Raw genomic sequence first — 19,937 nt, forward strand, 5'->3', positions numbered from 1 at the left:
TTCAAAATGGAAATACATTTATTTTTCTAATTATCATCAGAAATTAAAACAATAGATACATGCAAGAAGACTCTGTAATTTTTGTTTACAGATATATAGATAATGAAGCATATCTCTTCATATATAAATGATGTCATAACATATATATTTAAAGACTGCTCAGCTATCTATGTCTCTATTTAATATACTATGAGCATCTAACATGGCAGAGTTCTACTTTGTTGTTTTAAAAATACATATAAAATATTTATTGAACAAGTGCCATATTAATGATAATTTATTTTCTAGTTTTTATATTACTAGATTGCCATAACGTGAATCTTATTTCATAAAACATTTTGCGATGTGCAATTATTTCCTTAGGCTAAATACTTAGAAGTGGGATTTCTGTGTAAACGAGGCTGCAATTTTCGTGATTTTTCTACATCATCTTTCAAAAATGCTAAGTCAGTTTACACTTGTCCTAAACAATGCTCAATAAAGAATATTTTCCACTGCTCTTTACAACATTGGATATTATCTATAGTTTTAAATTTGGGTGATATGAAATATTTAAAAAAAGGTCTTTTTTTAGAAGATTTTATCTTATTTATTTGACAGAGGGAGAGATCACAAGTAGGCAGAGAGGCAGACGGGGGTGGGGGGAAGCAGGCCCCCCGCCAAGCAGAGAGCCTGATGAAGGGCTCAATCCCAGGACCCTGAGATCATGACCTGAGCTGGAGGCAGAGGCTTAACACACTGAGCCACCCAGGCACCTCTGAAAAAGAGGTCTTTTAAACTCACTTTTTTTAGCTGACATTGAGCCTCTTTTTATGTGTTGACTGAGCGTTTTAATTTTTCTCTTGTAAAATAGTCATGAGCTTTCTTTATTTTCAGTTGGGAGTTGGTCTTTTCATTTTGGAATTGGAAGACCTCATCACAAATTAAATACATTAAATTTTTATCTCTTGAATGTGTTATATACAACTTTCCCTTTCATAATTAATTTTAACATTCTGCCTTTTAATAAACAAATATTTTGTGTTTTTATCTTGTTCTTTTTCTTTTTATGTTTAGTGTCTTGGCATTGTCTTACTATTTTACTTCTAGTATTTTAAAGTTATATGGACATTTTTAATCCATCCAGAAGTTTTGGTATAGCATTTTTTTTAGAATCTTTAATTGATTAGGACATTGATCAAACATAATTTATTGAATAATTCATCTTTCCTCTCTGGTCTTAGGTATCTGCAGTATTTCAGCTAAATGGCAAAACAGTGCCAGGTTCTATCTCTCGATCTACATAGTTTAATTTCATCTAAGCCACCACCTTCTAAAGTATAATTATCCCTGCTTTGCAGATGAATATACAGATAGTCAAAAATTTAAATAATATTCCCACTGTTTGGAGCTATTAAAAATCATTCAGAACTTGAAACCAATGTTTGTCTAATTTCAAAATCTGTGATCTTCATTTCACCTTGATTTCCCCCCAAGTAAAGAGAAAGTGGTTGATTTTTATAAGAAAACCTGATGATGGGGCGCCTGGGTGGCTCAGTGGGTTAAAGCCTCTGCCTTCGGCTCGGGTCATGATCCCAGGGTCCTGGGATCGAGCCCCGTATCGGGCTCTCTGCTCAGTGGGGAGCCTGCTTCCTCCTCTCTCTCTGCCTGCCTCTCTGCCTACTTGTGATCTCTCTGTCAAATGCATAAATAAAATCTTAAAAAAAAAAAAAAGAAAAGAAAAGAAAAGAAAACCTGATGATATTCTGAAACGTACCCAATGCAGCAGAAGGCTGAGGAGCTCACTTTAAAACCAAATGACCTGGGTTTTAATCCTAAGAACATGATTTACTAGATGTTTGGCCTTTGGTAAGCTATTTAACATTTGTGAACCCTAATTTTATCATTTGGATATGGGGTTAATAATAGTACTGCCTTCACTGAATGCTTGGCTCAAACCAAGTGCTATATTTGTGCTGTTATTATACAGTTATATTCTGCCCTATTATAGATAGATTATATAGTATATGCATAGATATAGACCCATCATGTGGTGTAAAGATACAATATTTAACTTTTACTTAGTGAAACATACCTTCTTGGGGAAAAGAAAAAGAAGGAGAAATAAAAAGGACCTTTCTTGAGGCAGAAGAAGAATTTACCTTATCAAGGTGGTGAATTGTAAGTGTGTAAGTAGCACATAAACCATGGGTTGATATGGAAGAAATAGGAGTGGTTATTTCTAAGAGCCTAGATGTTGAGGAATTTTAAAAATGATCTGGTGAGATTTTAAATGGAAAAAAAAAATCTATGCTTGTGTCTCCTCTAAATACTTTTTTTGTTGGCTTTTGTAATTAAAACATTTTAAAGTTGGCTTTATTAAGTAACAGACTATGCTTTATAAAAATATCCACAAAATATGAATTTTAGGTTAGTGGTTCAGGAGACAAATATTTGGTGAGGAGGAGTACGTTTTTTTTGGTACGAAGAATATACAAGGAATATAAATTTCTACATTTATCTATGATTTTGATGTTCCTGAAAAGGGATAGTTGAAAAATCCTCCATTTTGGACATAAATCTAGAAAAAGAGAATAATGTAACTCCAGTTACTTGGCAATAACTGAATCCTCTGAATGACAACATACTCCACATTTATGATGAGTCTCTGAATGACCAGAATTTAATCAAGACAAAGAATTGATTAGTAGGAAATAAAGGGTATTTAATACCAGTGGAGAATAACACAATGTTTGCTTAACATATTCTTTTGTTTTGCTATAGTGACAGTGGGACAATAACTACAAATAGTAAGCATTTTAGTTATTGTAACATCATAAGTACTGTATAAAATTACAATTCAATTAGCATTATCATTATCATCTCTTACAGTTGTATGTTATAGAAAAATGAAATTTTGATTATGAAAGTTTACCTTGTTTTAAGAAAATATTGCTAAGATTGTGGATATTCTTACTTTCTCTCACTCCCTTATTTTTGCTTTTTAATTAATGCACTCCAAGTCCAGCCCATACTATCTTGGGTAAATGTACGTTTCCCAACAAAGAGAATTGTCCACTGGGCCTCATAGCCAATCTTCACTGGAAAATTAATACACTTTGCCACACTTTTAAGTGAAACACAGCTCAGTACAAAATTTAGAGTGTGTATTTTAGGATATAGTGATGTCATTGTTCTAAGTAATTAGAAGATAGAAAATCTTAGTTGTACTTCTAAGACATTTTTCTTTAAGTTAGTAAATAAATATTAATACACTCTGTAAAAAATGCAAAGAAGAGTCTATTATATTTGAAATGGCACAAAATCTCATTATTAACAATGCTATAAAATATTCTCTATTTTTATTAAGAGGGTAATAAGCAGTTATAATTTCAGAAATGACACTCCTTCTATTTTGTAATCTGGAAATCCTGAAATAATGGAGGGCCTCTCCACTATCAAAACCAGAATTACTGCTGGCTTAATTTTTTATTACAAATGGCAACATTTTAACCTGACTTGGTGCTGGATCAGCAGATGAGACATTTTAAAGCAACAGCTTTTAATTATTAAAACTCCAGACGTCTGGACTTCAGTTTGCAGAGATTGCTGTTTAGATAGTGTTGTGACTTTATTGTATCTTCCCAAAAGATGTATTCAAGTCCTAATGTCTAGTGCCCATGAACATGGTCTTATTTGGAGACAGGGTCTTTGTATATGTAATTAAGATAGAAATTAAAATGAGGTTATACAGGAGTAGAGTGGGTCCTTAATCCAATATGACTGGAGTCCTTATAAGAAGAGGACAGGAGATGTAGGGACATGGATAGGAGAACGCCATGTGAAGACATGTACACAAACACACAGGGAAGATATCCAAGCCATAGCAGAGGCAGAGGCAGGAGTTATGTAGCTATAAGCCAAGGAACACTAAGGATTATTGGCAAGACAGAGGAAGAGGCAGAGAGCCGATTCTCCCTCTGAGCTTCCAAGAAGGAACCAGCTTGCCAACATTTTGCTTTTGAAATCCAGTACTATGAGAGAATAATTCTGTTATTTTAGGCCACTCGTTTTGTGGCATTTTGTTACACTAGGCCTAGGAAATGAATACAAACAGTGGTTTGAAGCCCAGGATTCTGCATTTTTAATACATAGCAGATCATTCCAAGGCAGGTGTCGGGGGGAAATTGTTTGAGAAATTACTCTAAGTCACATACCCCATTATTCTCCCTATTATTCTATCATCAGAAATATATTTAAGAACATATTGCCTGGTAATTCATTTCTTCTTGTGAGGGTCTATTTCCTCAAAAAGAATGTATGGTAGGAAAATTCACAGTTGAACAACTTAAAACTATATACTTAATAATAGTTTTGGGAGACGAAGATAAAGAATGAACTTAAAAAATCATCCTATATATAGTGTTCAATTTTTCTTTTTACTAACATAACATACTCCATAAAATAAGGGAATATTTAATGATAGTTTATAAATTAGTTGTGTAATTATAGTACAATATATTATACTATTAAATTTTATGTATTTTAGAGTTTCAACAAAATACTTAGAAATTTACTTTACTCTTTTATAGTTAATGTGCCTTCTAAGAGGTGCTTTATAATGTGCTCAGTATTGTAAGAATATTCAAGGACTTTCTAACATTTTGCCACTGTTGTCACTGTTGCCTGTCATCTTCTCCTGTTAGAATTTCCTTCCCAGTTTCCCTCAAGTCAGACATATAGTAACTAGAACACTTAAGACTAAATCAAGCACTGGGTCATGTCTATTTAACCTATTCAATATAGTGAGCAGGTATGTCTTGTCAATTACTTCCCCACTTCTATCTCCCCTTTTTGCTAGTCTGAAATGATTCTAACATGTAACAAAAGACTATACTGTCATTCCATACATATACATGCAATATATATAACTTTCCCTACTTATAGAGATTACCATAGTACAGTTTTATAATGACCCTTCTCCCAAGCATGTCCACATCCTAATTCCCCAAATCTCTGAATTTTACTTTGTATGACAAAACACACTTTGCAGATGTGATCAGGTTATGAATCTTAATAGGGGAAGGGTTAATTTGGGTTATCCAGGAAGGCCCTAAATGTAATCATATGTGTCCTCGTAAGAGGGAGGTAGAGGGAAATTTGACTAAAGGAGAAGGTGTGAAGTGATCATGAAAACAAGAGGTTGGAATGATACAGCTACAAGCCAAGGGATTCCAAGGTGGTCTCTAGAAGTTGAAAAAGACAAGGAACGAATGATTTCCTGAAGCCTCCAGAAAGAATCCGCCCTGCTGATACCTTACTTTTAGTCCACTAAGACACATTTTGGACTTCTGACCTCCAGAACTCTGAGGCTAAATTTGTGTTGTGTTAAATGGCTAAGTTTGGTTATTTGTTAAAAATGCATAAGGAAATTAATCCAGTGCTCTTTTAATGACAGAAGCCCGACTCAAATTATTTTAGACAAAAGAAGAGGTCATAGATGGAAACCAAAAGGAACCAAATAGCTATACTTATATCAGACAAAATAGAGTTTAATTGAAAAATGTCACAAGAAAAAAGTGTAACAAGAGACAATGATGGTCATTACATAATGATAGGGTGACAAATTCACCAAGAAGATATAACAATTGTAAATATACATGCAAGCAACAACAGAGCATTTGAATAGATCAACAACAATATAATCATGGTAGGGGAATTTAATACCCCACTTCCAACAATGGATAAATCATTCATACAGAAACTCAATAAAGAAACATTGAAATTGAACTACACTTCAGAACTAATAGACCTAACATAAAGAACATTCCATCCGACTGCAGCAGAATATGTATTCTTCCAATCACACCTGGAACATTCTGCAGGATATATCATATTTTAGGTCACAAAGCAAGTCTTAGCAAATTTTAAAAGATAGAAGTCATGCCAATTACCTTTTCTGACCATAAAGGCATGAACAAAGAATCAGTAACAGGAGGAAAACTGGAAAATCCACAAATACATAGACGTTAAATAACACACTACATAACAACCAATTGGTCCAAGATGAAATAAAAAGAGAAGTCAACTAGTATTTTAAAACAAACAGAAATGAAAACATGCCATGCCAAACTAATGTGATGCAGCTAAAGAAGTCCTAAGAGAGGTTTATAGCAATAAATGCCTACATTTTAAAAGAAATAATGAAAAGAAAGATCTCAAATAAAAAACCTAAATTTATACGTCGAGAATTAGAAATCCACCGCTAAATGAAGTCCAAAGTTAGCAAAAAGAAGGCTATAACAAGGATCAGGACAGAAATAAATGAAATAGAGAAAAAAAAACAGTGTTACTAAAATGGATAGCAGCTTTTTGAGAAGAGAAACAAATTGGCAAAACTTCTGCTACATTTGCCAAGGTAAAAAGAAAGAGGACTCAGATAATATTATAAAGGGAAGAGGAAGCATTACAACTGATACTACGGAAATACAAAGGATCCCTAGGAGATTACAATAAACAACTATATGGCAACATATTAGACAACCTAGAAAAAAAATGGATAGATTACTAGAAACATACAACCTAACAAGTTTGAGTCATGGGGAAAAAAAAAAAAAAAACAAACAGGGGGAATCTCAATAAACTGTAAAGAGATTGAATCAGTCATCAAAAACTCCCGACATAGAAAAGCCCAGGAGCAGATGGTGTTCTTGGTAAGTTTTACCAAATATTTAAAGTGAATTAATGCCAATCTTTCTCAAACTCCTCCAAAAAATTGAAGAGAAAGGAACAATGCCAAATTCATTTTACAAGACCAACATTGTCTGAATATTAAAGCCAGATAAAGACACTACAAGAAAAGAAAGTTACAATCAGATATTTCTGATGAATATTGATACAAAACTTCCCAACCAAATATTAGCAAACTGAACTTAATAGCACATGAAAAGAATCATTCATGATGATCAAGTGGGATTTATCCCTGGGATATGAGGATGTTTCAAAATATGCACATCATTAAATGTGATGCACTATATTAAGAGAATGAAAAGCAAAACTTATGATCATCTCAGTAGATAAAGAAAAAAACATTTGACAAAATTTAACATCCTTTCATGAAAAAAGCTCTCAAGAAATTAGATATAAGAAGAAATAGAAGAAACATACTACAACATAATAAAGACTGTGTGTGAAAAAGCCACAGTTTAGGAATACTTAGGAAAAAAATTGACCAAGGAAGTAAAAAATTTGCACTTCAAAAACTACAAGACACTGATCAAAGAAACTGAAAACATGAATTAATGGAAAGATAACCCACACTCATGGATTGGAAGGGTTAATATTTCTAAAATGCCTAGACTACCTAAAGTCATATATAAATGCAATGCACACTCTATCAAAATTCCAATGACATTTCTCACAGAAATAGAAAAAATAATCCTAAAATTCTTATGGAACTATAAAAGATCCTGAATATCCAAAGCCATCTTGAGAAAGAACAAAGGTTGAGGCATCACACTTTCTGATTTAAACTATATTACAAAGCTATGGTAGTTGAAGCAATGTGTACTGGCACAAAAACAGATACAGACTAATAGAGCAGAATCAAGAGCTCAGAAGTAAATCCACACATACATAGTCGATTTGATAAAGGAGCCAACAGTATTCAGTGGGGGAAAGAATAGTCTCTTCAATAAATGATGTTGGGAAAACTGAATATTCAAGTGCAAAAAAGTGGAGTAGGACCCCTATCTTACACCACTTACAAAAATTAACTGAAAATAGATTAAGGATTAACTGAAAATAGATTAAGGATTTAACATAAGACCTGAAACCATAATACACCTAGAAGAAAATGTAGGAAGTACTAAGCTCCTTAATGTTGGTCTTGGCAATGGTTTTATGAATACAACACCAAAAGCAGAAGCAAAAAGAGCAAAAATAAACAAGTGGGACTACATCAAACCAAAAAGTTGCTGCACTGCAAAGAAAAAATCGATAATACAAAAAGGCAGCCTTCAAATGGGAGAAAATATATGCAAATCATATATCTATATGATAAGGCATTGATGCACAAATTACATAAGAAACTCATATAACTCAATCCTACTTAAAAATGGACAGAGGAATTGAGGAGACTTTCTGTAAAACAAGACATACATATGGCCAACAAGTACATGAAAACCGGTGTTCAACATCACTAATCATCAAGAAAATGCAGATTGAAACCACACCTCATACATATTAGAATAAGACAAACTATAACAAGTGTGAGGATGTAAAGAAAAGAAAACTCTTGTATACTGTTTGTGGGAATATAAATTGATGTGGCTACTAGGGAAAAACAGCACATAGTTTCCTCAAAAAATTAAAAAGAGAACTGCCATATGATCTAGCAATCCCATTTTTAGGTATATGTGCAAAGAAAATCAAATCCAGATCTCAAAGAGAAACCTGCATACCTATCTCCACTGCAGCATTATTCAGCCAAAAGAAAGAATGAAATCTTGTCATTTGCAACAATGCGGATGAAGCTAGAGTGCATAATGCTAAGTGAAATAAATCAGACAGAGGTCGACAAATATCACATGATTTCACTCATATGTGGAATTTAAGAAACAAAGCAGGTGAACATGGGATGTGGGGAAAGAGACAAACGAAGAAATAGACTCTGAACTGTAGAAAACACACTGAGAGTTGCTGGAGGGGAGGTGGTCAGGGGGATGGGCTCAAGTAAGTGATGTGTATGAAGGATATATGGAAGTGACGAATCACCAAATTCTACAATTGAATCTAACATTATACTGTATGTTAACTAGCTGGAATTTAAATAAAAATTTAGAGAAAGGAAAAAAACAATCAAGATCCTTACTCTCCTATTAAAAACCTTCCAACAGCTTCCCACAACTCTTTGGACAAAGCAGAAAATCTTATAAATGGCCAGTAAGTCCTGCATTATCTGGCCCTTGTCTACCTCACTAGCTCATCTGATACTGCTTTCCCACTCACTGTCTGTGTCCAGCCTAGTTTCTAAAATCACTAATCTTATTCCCTGCTCAGTCTCTCTTGGCTAGAGTTGTGATTCCCAATTTTCCCCAGCCCCCTTCACTTTAAAAATTCCTACCTATCTTTCTCATCTCAGTTCCTTCTTATGTGGACTGACCTAATGTGACCTACCCATTAGGTTAGAAGAACTGATATACTCTGTCGGTGCTCAAGCTCTCTTGTTCTCTCCCTCTCTCAATGATTATCTAATGCTTGTCTCCTCAACTAGACCGTAAGGTCTAGATAAGACAGTATGTATTTTAGTTCATGTTTTCATCATATCCTCATTTCTTAGCAGTGTCCAGCATAAAGTAAGTAGTTACTCAGCTTATTTTTTAGAAGTAAACACATGAATATGTGTGTATGTTTTCACATTTCTTTTACATATATTTACTGAGGATTTAATTTAGATAAGAGATTAAATTAACTTAATACTGCATTAAATACTCTGTTAATGTGATCTACTCTTCATCATAACCCTGAAAGGGAGATATTATCATTCACTTTATATAAAAGTAACGTGAATAATTGCCTGAGGCTACATGGCTAGTCGTAGAGTAAGGATTTGAACCTGTACTGGTCTGATTACAAAACTGAACTACTGCAACTAAATCATATTTATTAGACTTAAAAAACAAACAAACAGGGGCACCTGGGTGGCTCAAGTGGGTTAAAGCCTCTGCCTTCAGCTCAGGTCATGATCCCAGGGTCCTGGGATCGAGCCCCACATCGGGCTCTCTGCTCCACGGGGAGCCTGCTTTCTCCTCTCTCTCTGCCTGCTTGTGATATCTGTCTGTCAAATAAATAAATAAAATCTTTAAAAAACAAACAAACAAACAAACAAACAAAGATTGCTGATATCTGTCTAAATATATTCCAGATCAAACCCATTCCTCTATATAATAAGTAATGCAAACAGTATAGATGGTCTAGTACAATGAAAGAAAATCTATTTTTTTCTGCATATTTTGAGCTAATGCATTTACTCTAACACATGGAACACAGTAGCAAGAACCACTGTTTAGGCTTGCCTCTGTTTAATGAAAGCAGTTTCAATATTCCATATAAAGCACATTATTATACCTCCAAGTTTTTAATAGGTACAATTCAGATGAGATAAAGAAACACCCATTTTATAGCTTCCAGAGAAAACACAGAGCATGTTAAAGGTTGCCTAATAGCTACATTCCTTAAGTTTCTTTAGAGACATTTGTAATGGCTTTTTGAACTATGAGCCATTGAATAGACCTTCTATTCCTTCCCATGTGACTATCACTCTGGGAGATCAGAGAACTGTTGAATTCTGGGTGCTGATTGAAAAAGTATTTTTTTCTGAAGAATTTCAAGGAAGTAGCTTTCTTGGCCTTTTGTTCTGTGCTGTGTGGAGACATTTCTCTTGGTTTCACTCTGGAGAAAGTGATCAACCAGCCTTCAAGACCATCATCTACTGGTTTGGAAAAGATGAGAAGAAAGTTAATTGTTATGGTTTTCTGTTTATTATTACTTTCCTCCAATAGTTGAGCATTTGAATTCAGACTAAGGGAGAGAGTTGGCAGTAGAAAAGAAGGTAGGAGCTTTGGTGAAGCTAAAATTCTCCTCTCCACATAATTCAAAGTATGTAACAGAATATCAAAGCAGTCAGGTTTCACTTTTCCATATATTGGGAGAGAAAAGAAGGGATTAAAGAGTGAGGCTTCAAACCTGAAAAAAATTAATACATGGTGGTGAAATAGACAAAAGGTTGATGGGCTATCATAAAATTGGCAATAACCATGGGAAATTAATGGCTTTGTCAACATTCTGAAGGAAGAAATTAAGCTTATATTTGAGAGACTGAGAAGTTGACAAAGAATTTGAAAGCTTAATTTTATTTTCTAAAAGGATTTGAAAGTGATGAATGCAAATCAGATTCATGACACTGCGATGTGATTTTGAATATACTCTGCTTGTATTTACAAGTTGCTTTTATAATATAACTTTTTTTCACTTTTAAGGATTTACTCTTATGCAAATATATATTAGAATTGTATGTAAATATATGTTGCAGAATATGAACTATAAAGAACCTTAAAATTGCTGAATATTTATAAAAATGGGTATTATAACTTTATATTAGTTAATATCATGAATTTTTTGCTTCTTTCTAGCTCTTTATTACATAGAATTTGATCTTAATATGTTTATGTTCAGTCAGCTTAATTGAACCGTTGTTTTTACTCCTTACATCTTCATAGGTTAGTGAGTCACTTATAAATCTAGAGAATCAATGATGTGAAACTATGTTAGGATTCCATTTCAACTGACATTTCTTTTGTACAGTGGGAGAACTCTCTTTCTCTGCATTATGAGTAAATAAGAAAGAAAGAACTCTTGCTATTAGTTCAAAATAAAAATAACAGATAAACTGTCAGCCCTTACCAAGTAGAACATTGAATCATTCAATTTTTGAAATCTCCACATGATATGAAGAAAAAAATAGTTATAATATGTGGTATCCAACTTAATAAATCTTTAAGACATGAAGAAAACCCCAGTCTAGCAAAGTCACAAACTTTATGACTTACCTAAAATAATTAATAATGTATTTAAGAAGAGGAACAATCTTATCTACATAGGAAAACACTCTATTCAGTCTCTGTTCTTTCAGACTATCTTTAAAAATTACATTTCTGTATTATTTAGGATTATGACTATAAAGTAAATCAATTAAAACAAAATAAAAGGAATTATAATTTTCAGTAAAATTTTGTGGGTGCTTAGAAGCTGTGTGGGACATTTTGGAGGTTTATTATATAAAAACTTTTGTTTATAAATAAACAGCAAGTAATCCCATGTTGAATTTAAGAAATACAACTTATTTACTCTATTACTATTAATAGTGATCTATCACTATTACTAGTAATCACATTACTATTCCTATTTTTAAAAAAATAGGATGTCCTTTTCTGGCCAAGATATAATAACAGAGATCAGAGTTACCCCTCCCCATGAAACAACCAAAAGAAGGACAAAATGTATAAAATGACAGTTGGCAAGAGAATGGATATCAGATAATGAAGGAGAGTGATCCCTAAGAGTGGAGAAACAAATGACGTGAGCCTGGTGATTTGCTCTAACTACCTGGAGAGAATTTTTAGACCACGGAACAGTCAGGAGGGACCCTGGAAGAATTCCAAAAACTGCTTGAGTTGAGAAGGCAGAACTGAGAGTCCAGGAAGACGAAGGCAGCTGGAGTTTGCAGTCAGAGTGCCAGAGAGAGAGAGAGAGAGCAACACCAAGGGAAAACTGCACAGAAAGAAATACCAAAGGACGTCCTTTATTAAGGAGAAAATGATACCAGATGAAAATATGGATCTATATATGGAATGAAGAGCACCACATAGATAAATATATATAATCTTATTATTTAATTCTCTTCAAAAGGCACTCTAAGGGTTAAAATAATGAGTGTGTGGTGAATAATATATAGAACAGAATATCTGGAGATAGTTTAAAGGTTAAGAATGGAGAAATGTGTATATATATATACATATACACACATACATACATACATATGTGTGTATATATACATATATACATATACACACATATGTACATATATACATATATATGTACATATATACACATGCATACACACATATATATGTGTGTATATATACGCACACATATGTGTGTATGTATGTGTATATATATGTATGTGTATATGTGTGTGTATATACACACATATGTATGTATGTATGTATGTGTATATATATGTATATACACACACATACATATATATGTATATATATATCCTATCTTAGGGTTCTTAGAACATACATGAAGTGGTAGAAAATAATGAAATAGTGGTAGAACATGATGAAAATAGGCTGCAGTAAATTAAAGATGTATACTGGGATTTCTGCTCCAGGGAAAATGAATTAAATGTACCTTTCCCTATTCCCTCAGCTATGTACAACTGAAAACGCTGGGCTTTGTATATAAAAGAAACATAAGATTTTGAAACTTGGGGAGATGAAGGAAGACAGGTTTGGCAACTTGAAATTCAAGAAAGGACATAGATATGAGTCTTGTAGGTTTTTGTTTTTGTTTTGTTTTGTTCTCTCTCCTATATACTGGATTTGGAAGTGAAGACTGACAACTCAGAAACACTGATAGATGCAGACCAAAAAAGCTACAACAAAATCCTATTCTCTCTGTCCAAAGGACCAGGAAAGGGACATACTAACTAGAGCAGAAATCTTTTAGACAAACTGCTTTACTCTATCCAAACACCATAGGGGGAAAAATGTGGCCCCAGCTTCACCAATGCCAGGAAGGGAATGGGGAGTGTAGGCTTTTACCCTCACCAAGCTACAATGAAGTACCCCAACCTCCCTGGCACATAATGTTAGAGGAGGTGGGTTATGGAGCTGAGAGTTTCATCCCATTGGGTGGTAAAGAGAACTGGCAGGACCACGTTTAAAGCACCACTCTGACACTTGTGGCCTGGGGCAGTTTATCCTCTCTGAGCCACTGCCCATCTGTAAAATTAATAATTATTTCTACCTCACATGATGATTTTTAAGATTAAGATCCATATATGAACACAGAATACCAAAAAAAAAGGAAGTTACAAACCAAACCAATGTATCTCTCAAAGAATATAGAAGCAAAAATCCTTAACAAAGTATAGCAAATAGTATTCAACAATTCAACAATATATACAATTAATTATACAGCATAATCAAACAGGGTTTATTCCAGGGATACAAGGCTGATTCAATATAGAAAATCAAACAGTGTAATATACCATTTTAAAAAAAAAAAGAAAAATCACATGATCATATTAATGAATACAGAGAGTATATCTGGAAAATTATGAAGAGAAATTGTTTGGAACCTAGGGCTAAACAAAGAGAATTTGAAGTTGTCACCAAAACCATAGTATATAAAAGGAAAAATTGATAAATTGGATTTTATAGTTAAGAACAATTGCTCTGAATAAAGATCTTATTGAGAGGGTGAAAGTACAAGCTACAGATTGAGAGAAACTATTTTCAAATCAGATGGAGAGAGAGAGAAGTTAGATGTTAGATAGGTAGATAGATAGATAGAATATATAAAGAACTCTCAACATTCAACAGTAAAAGTGTCTAATTAAAATGGGCAAAGACATAAAGATACACTTCACTGAAGAGGATATACATATAGCAAATACGCATATTAAAAGATGTCAATATTGGGTGCCTGGGTGGTTTAATCAGTTAAGCATTAGACTTGGTTTTGGCTTAGGTCATGATCTCAAGGTCATGAAATAGAGCCCCATGTCAGGCTCTGTGCTCAGAGTCTGCTTGAGATTCTCTGCCTCTTACCCTCCTCTCTAAAACAAACAAACAAACAAACAAACAAAAACAAACAAACAAACAAAAAAACCTTTAAATTATTTCCTTAAAAAGTTTCCAATATTATTATCCATTTTATGGAAATTAACATTAAATCCAAAATGAGATATCACTATACACCTATCAGAATGGCTAGAATTAATAGAGTGACAAAACCAAATGCAAGAGAAAAAAATGAGTTGATTCATTGGTGAATTGGTGAGAATGTAAAATGGCTCAACCACTCTAGAAAATAGTTCAGCACTTTCTCAGAAACAGCAAATATTAAGTAAAATAACCCTATCATATGACCCAACAATTATATCCCTGGGCATTTATTCCAAACAAATGAAAATTTATATTTACACAAAAACATATAAACAAATGTTATAGAGCTTTATAGTGCAACATTAGGGATTCTTGTGTGATGGAAATCTTCTGTTACTTGACTGTATCAGTGTCAATATTCTGTTTGTGTCATTGAGCTGTATAGTTCTCCAAGATCTTCCTGTTAGGGGAAGTTGGGTAAAGGAAACATGGATCTCTCTGCAGTATTGCTTATGTGAATTTATAGTTATCTAAAAATAAAAACACCAAACAAAAGATTTTCAGTGTAGATGACGCAGCATTATATTGGAAAAGATGCCATCTAGGATTTCATAGCTAGAGAGAAGTGAATGCCCAGCTTCAAAATTTCAAAGGACAGCCTGACTTTCTTGTTAGGGGCTAACACAGCTGGTGACTTAAGTTGAATCCAGTGCTCATTGATCATTCTGAAAATTGAAGGACCCATAAGAATTATGCTAAATCTACTCTGTGGCCTCTGAATGGACAACGAAGCCTGACTGACAGCACATCTGTTTACAATATGGTTTACTGACTATTTTAAATCCGCTTTTGAGACCAGCTACACAGAAAGAACGATCCCTTTCAAAATATTACTGCTCATTGACAATTCACCTGGTCACCCAAGAGTCCTGATGGAGGTATATGAGATTATTGTTTTTATGCTTTCATACAACACCCATTCTGCAGCCCATAGATCAAAAAGCCCATTTTGATTCTTAAGTCTTATTATTTCAAAATACATTTCATAAGGCTATAGTTGCCATAGACAGTAATTCCTCTGATGGATCTAGGCAAAATACATTAAAACCTTCTGTAAAGGATTCACCATCCCAGATGCCACTAAGAACATTTGTGATTCATGGGAAAATGTCAAAATATCAACATTAAAGGAACTTGGAAGAAGTTGATTGCAACTTAAATGGATGATTTTAAAGGGTTCAAGACTTAAGTGGAGGAAGGGACTGCAGATCTGGCAGCAATAATAAAAGAACTAGAATTAGAAAAAATAAATAGAAACAAATGAAAAGGAAAACACAACAGTTCAGAACCTTTGGGATACAGCAAAGGTGGTCCTAAAAGGGAAATACATAGCAATACAGTCCTTCCTCAAGAAACAAAGAAAGTCTCAAATACACAACTTAACCTTACACTTACAGGAGCTGGAAAAACAACATCCTCATTGGGGAAAAATTGAGAGCTTTTCCCCTAAGGTCAGTAATATGACAGGGTTGCTCATTCTCACCACTGTCCAACATAGCACTGGAAACCCGAGCCTCAGCACTCAGACGACAACAACAACAACAACAAATAAAATAAAATGCATCAGAATCAGCAAAGAAGACAAAATTTCACTCTTCTCAGATGACGTGATACTCTGTGTAGAAAATCCAAAAGACTCCAGCAAAAAATTGCTAGAACTGATACAGGAATTCAGCAAAGTCACAGGATATAAAATCAAGGCACAGAAATCAGTTGCATTTCTAATACATGAACAATGAGGAAGAAAAAAGAGAACTCAAGGAATCGATCCTGTTTACAATTGCGCCCAAAATCATAAGATACATAGGAAGAAACCTAACCAAAACATAAAGGATCTGTACTCAGAAAACTATAGAACACTCATTAAAAAAATTGAGGAAGACACACCAAAAAATGGAAAAACATTCCATGCTCATGGATTCATAGAACAAATATTGTTAAAAATGTCTGTGCTACCAATTATGTGGTGTAAAGATACAATATTTAATTTTACTTAATGAAACATTCCTTCCTGGGGGAAAGAAAAGGAAGGAGAAATCACAAGGACCTTCTTGAGGCAGAAGAAAAATTTACCTTATCAAGGTGGTGAATTTTAAGTGTGTAAGTAGCGCATAAACCATGGGTAGATATGGAAGAAATAAGAGTGGTTATTACTAAGGGCCTAGATGTTGAAGAATTTAAAAATGATCTGGTGAGATTTTAAATGCATAAAAAAGTCTGTGCTTGAGATGCCTCTAAACACGTTTTTTCTTTGTTCTTGTAATTAAAGCATTTTAAAATTGGCTTTATTAAGTAACAGACTGTGCTTTATAAAAATATCCACAAAATATGAATTTTAGATTAGTGTTTCACATTAGTGCTACACATTCAATGCAGTCCCTATCAAAACATCTTCAGAGATGGAACAAACAATCCTAAAATTTGTATGGAACCAGAAAAGACCCCAAATAGACAAAGGAATGTTGAAAAAGAAAACCAAAGCTGGAGGCATCACAATTTCGATTTCAAACTATATTACAAAGCTATAATCATCAAGTCAGTATGGTACTGGCACAAAAACAGACAGATATCAATAGGACAGAAAAAAGAACTCAGAAATGGACCCACAACTCTATGGTCAAGTAATCTTCAACAAAGCAGGAAAGACTATCCAATGGAAAAAAGATAGTCTCTTCAACGAATGTGTTGGAAAAATTGGACAGTCACATGCAAAAGGATGAACCACTTTCCTACACCATACAGAAAAATAAACTCAAAATGGGTGGAAGACCTAAATGTGAGACAGGAATCCATCAAAATCCTGGAGGAGAATGCAGATACCAACCTCTTTGACCTTGGCTGCAGCAACTTCTTGCAAGACACACCTCCAAAGGCAAGACAAAGAGTGTTTTTAACAAATGGTACTGGAAAGGTTAGTTATCTATATGAAAAAAAATGAATGGATCTTTACATACTACTTGTGATAGTGACTTTTATGTGTCAGCTTGACTGGGTCATGGGTGTCCAGATATTTGGTTAAACATTATTTCTGAGTGTATCTATGAGGGTGTTTCTGGATGAGATTAGCATTTGAATTTGTAGGCTAAGTGAAACAAAATAGGTAGGCATCATCCAATCCACTGGAGGCCTGGATAGAAGAAGAGAAAATTCACTCTCTCAGTCTGACTTCTTTGCTAGGACATTGGTCATCTCCTGCCCTTTGGATGGGACTTATCCCATCTGTGGTCACAGTTCTCAGGCCTCTGGACTGAGACCAAAACTATGCTTTCCTGGGCAAATGGCAGGATTTTTCAGCCTTTATAACTATGTGATCCAGTTCCTTATAAGAAACCATATGTATCCTGTTCATTTTGTTTATTTTGTTTCTCTGGAGAGTACCATACAGTACCATAGGGCATTATTTTGGAAATGCATATCAAAACTACAATTGTATATCACTACATACTTATTAGGAAGGATACAATTAAGCTGACTGATCATATGAAGTATTGGCAAAAATGTGAAGGAACTGTAATTCTTGAGTTGAGTTCATTACTATTGGGAATATAAAATGATACAACTACTTTGACAAACAATTTGACCATTTCATGAAAAGTTAATCCTATATCTACTATGTCCATTTTACTCCTAGGTGTTTACTGAAGGGAAATGAAAACATATGACTATACAAAGACTTTTGCATGGATGTTTATAGTAGATTTTATTTATTTATTTATTTATTTATTTATTTATTTATTTAGAGTGCGTGGGAGCAGGGTGGGGAGGGGCAGAGAGAGAGGGAGTGAGAGAAAAATCTTAAAACAGGCTCTATAATAAGCACAAAGCCTGATAACTGGGCTTTATCTTATGACTTTGAGATCATGACCTGAACTGAAATCGAGAGTCAGACGCTTAACTGACCGAGACACATAGGTGCCCCTATAGTAGCTTAATTTTTAATAGCACAAAGTGGAAAACAGTCTAAATGTGTAGCAATAGGTGAATGGTTTAAAAAATGTTGTATAGCCATACAATGGAATATATTTAGTAATAAAAATGAATGAATATTGATACACACAGCAACATAGATAAATCTCAAAATAATTGTTCAAAGTGAAAAAACGATATAAAGAGAGAGTACATACTCTATGTTTCTATTTATATAAAATTATAAGAAGAAGTGCTAACTAATGTATATTAAGTAACAGCATATCAATGGTTGTCTGAGAGGAATGGGGAAAGAGGAAGGGATTACATAAGGTTATAAGAATTCTTTTGGAGTTAATGGGTACTTTCATTACTCTAATTATGTATATGGTTCATGATTGCATGCATATGTCAAAACATCTAATTGCACACTTTATGTATGAGCAATGTATTATGTATCATGTATACCTCAATAAAACTGCCAAACACACAAACACACAGTTACACAGTTTCTCTGTTAAACTATGTTGGAACTGATTATTCAATTAAGTAAAAAGTAAAGTAAAAAGACTTGTTGGTAGTCTAACTCCGCCTTGAGAGAAAATTTTCCACAGTTTAGCATAGGGACCCCCTTAAGGCTGCAGGATATAAGAGGAAGAATACATGAATTGGACGATTTTGTTTCACCTTTTTAAAACAAGTTAGCATCATGAATGCTGGCAATTTCTTTCTCAAAACTATGTTTAAAAAGGTAACATTCACGGACATCGTCCCCTGTTTATATTACACTCGCATATTATCTCAACCCATCCTACAAATGCTCTTGTCATGACAACTTACATCCTATAATAATTAACCTTGGTAAATAATGGGAAGATAAAGATTTTTTGATGTGTTTTTTTGAATCTTGGAAATTCCCAATATTTTATGAAAACCACATGCAGTTGTGTTTCAGATGACTCAAATCACTTTACAGACATTTGAAGTCTTTATAGGCCCTTCCTATTCAACATCTAGTATCCCTTTACTAAAATCATGTTATTCCTTATAAAGAACAATATTCTGGGGGCACCTTGGTGGCTCAGTGGGTTAAAGCCTCTACCTTTGGCTCAGGTCCTGATCTCGGGGTCCTGGGATCGAGCCCCGCATCGGGCTCTCTGCTCAGCGGGGAACCTGCTTCCCTTCCTCTCTCTCTCTGCCTGCCTCTCTGCCTACTTGTGATCTCTGTCTGTCAAATAAATAAAATCTTAAAAAAAAAAAAAAGAACAATATTCTGAATAAATGTTAATATAAAAGGAAACAGAGATGGTGAACTTAAGTGGCAATTTTAAAACAGTCCCCAAATTCTTTGGCAGCACTTTCATTAGCAGATTATATAGAGACAAAGCTAAAGATCATTGCTATTACTTTCATCTCTATACCTCCTCATCAGTGACCACTACAATTTGTTTCGCATATTTGCAAAACCTTTTCCTTGTATGTGCCAATTCGACTAAATATCAAGGCAAGCAGAAGCCTGTAAAAAACTTGTATTTG

General features: G+C 34.0%; 1 protein-coding gene across 1 annotated transcript in view; it reads left to right on the forward strand.

The window, feature by feature from the left end:
• The window catches only part of ERBB4 (erb-b2 receptor tyrosine kinase 4), a gene marked incomplete at its 5' end in the record, with an annotated part of 585,211 nt that overhangs the window by 332,500 nt on the left and 232,774 nt on the right, over positions 1 to 19,937 (forward strand). The window lies entirely within an intron of this gene.

This window comes from Martes martes (assembly GCF_963455335.1).
Source record: "Martes martes genome assembly, chromosome: 3".
Lineage (NCBI taxonomy): Eukaryota > Metazoa > Chordata > Mammalia > Carnivora > Mustelidae > Martes > Martes martes.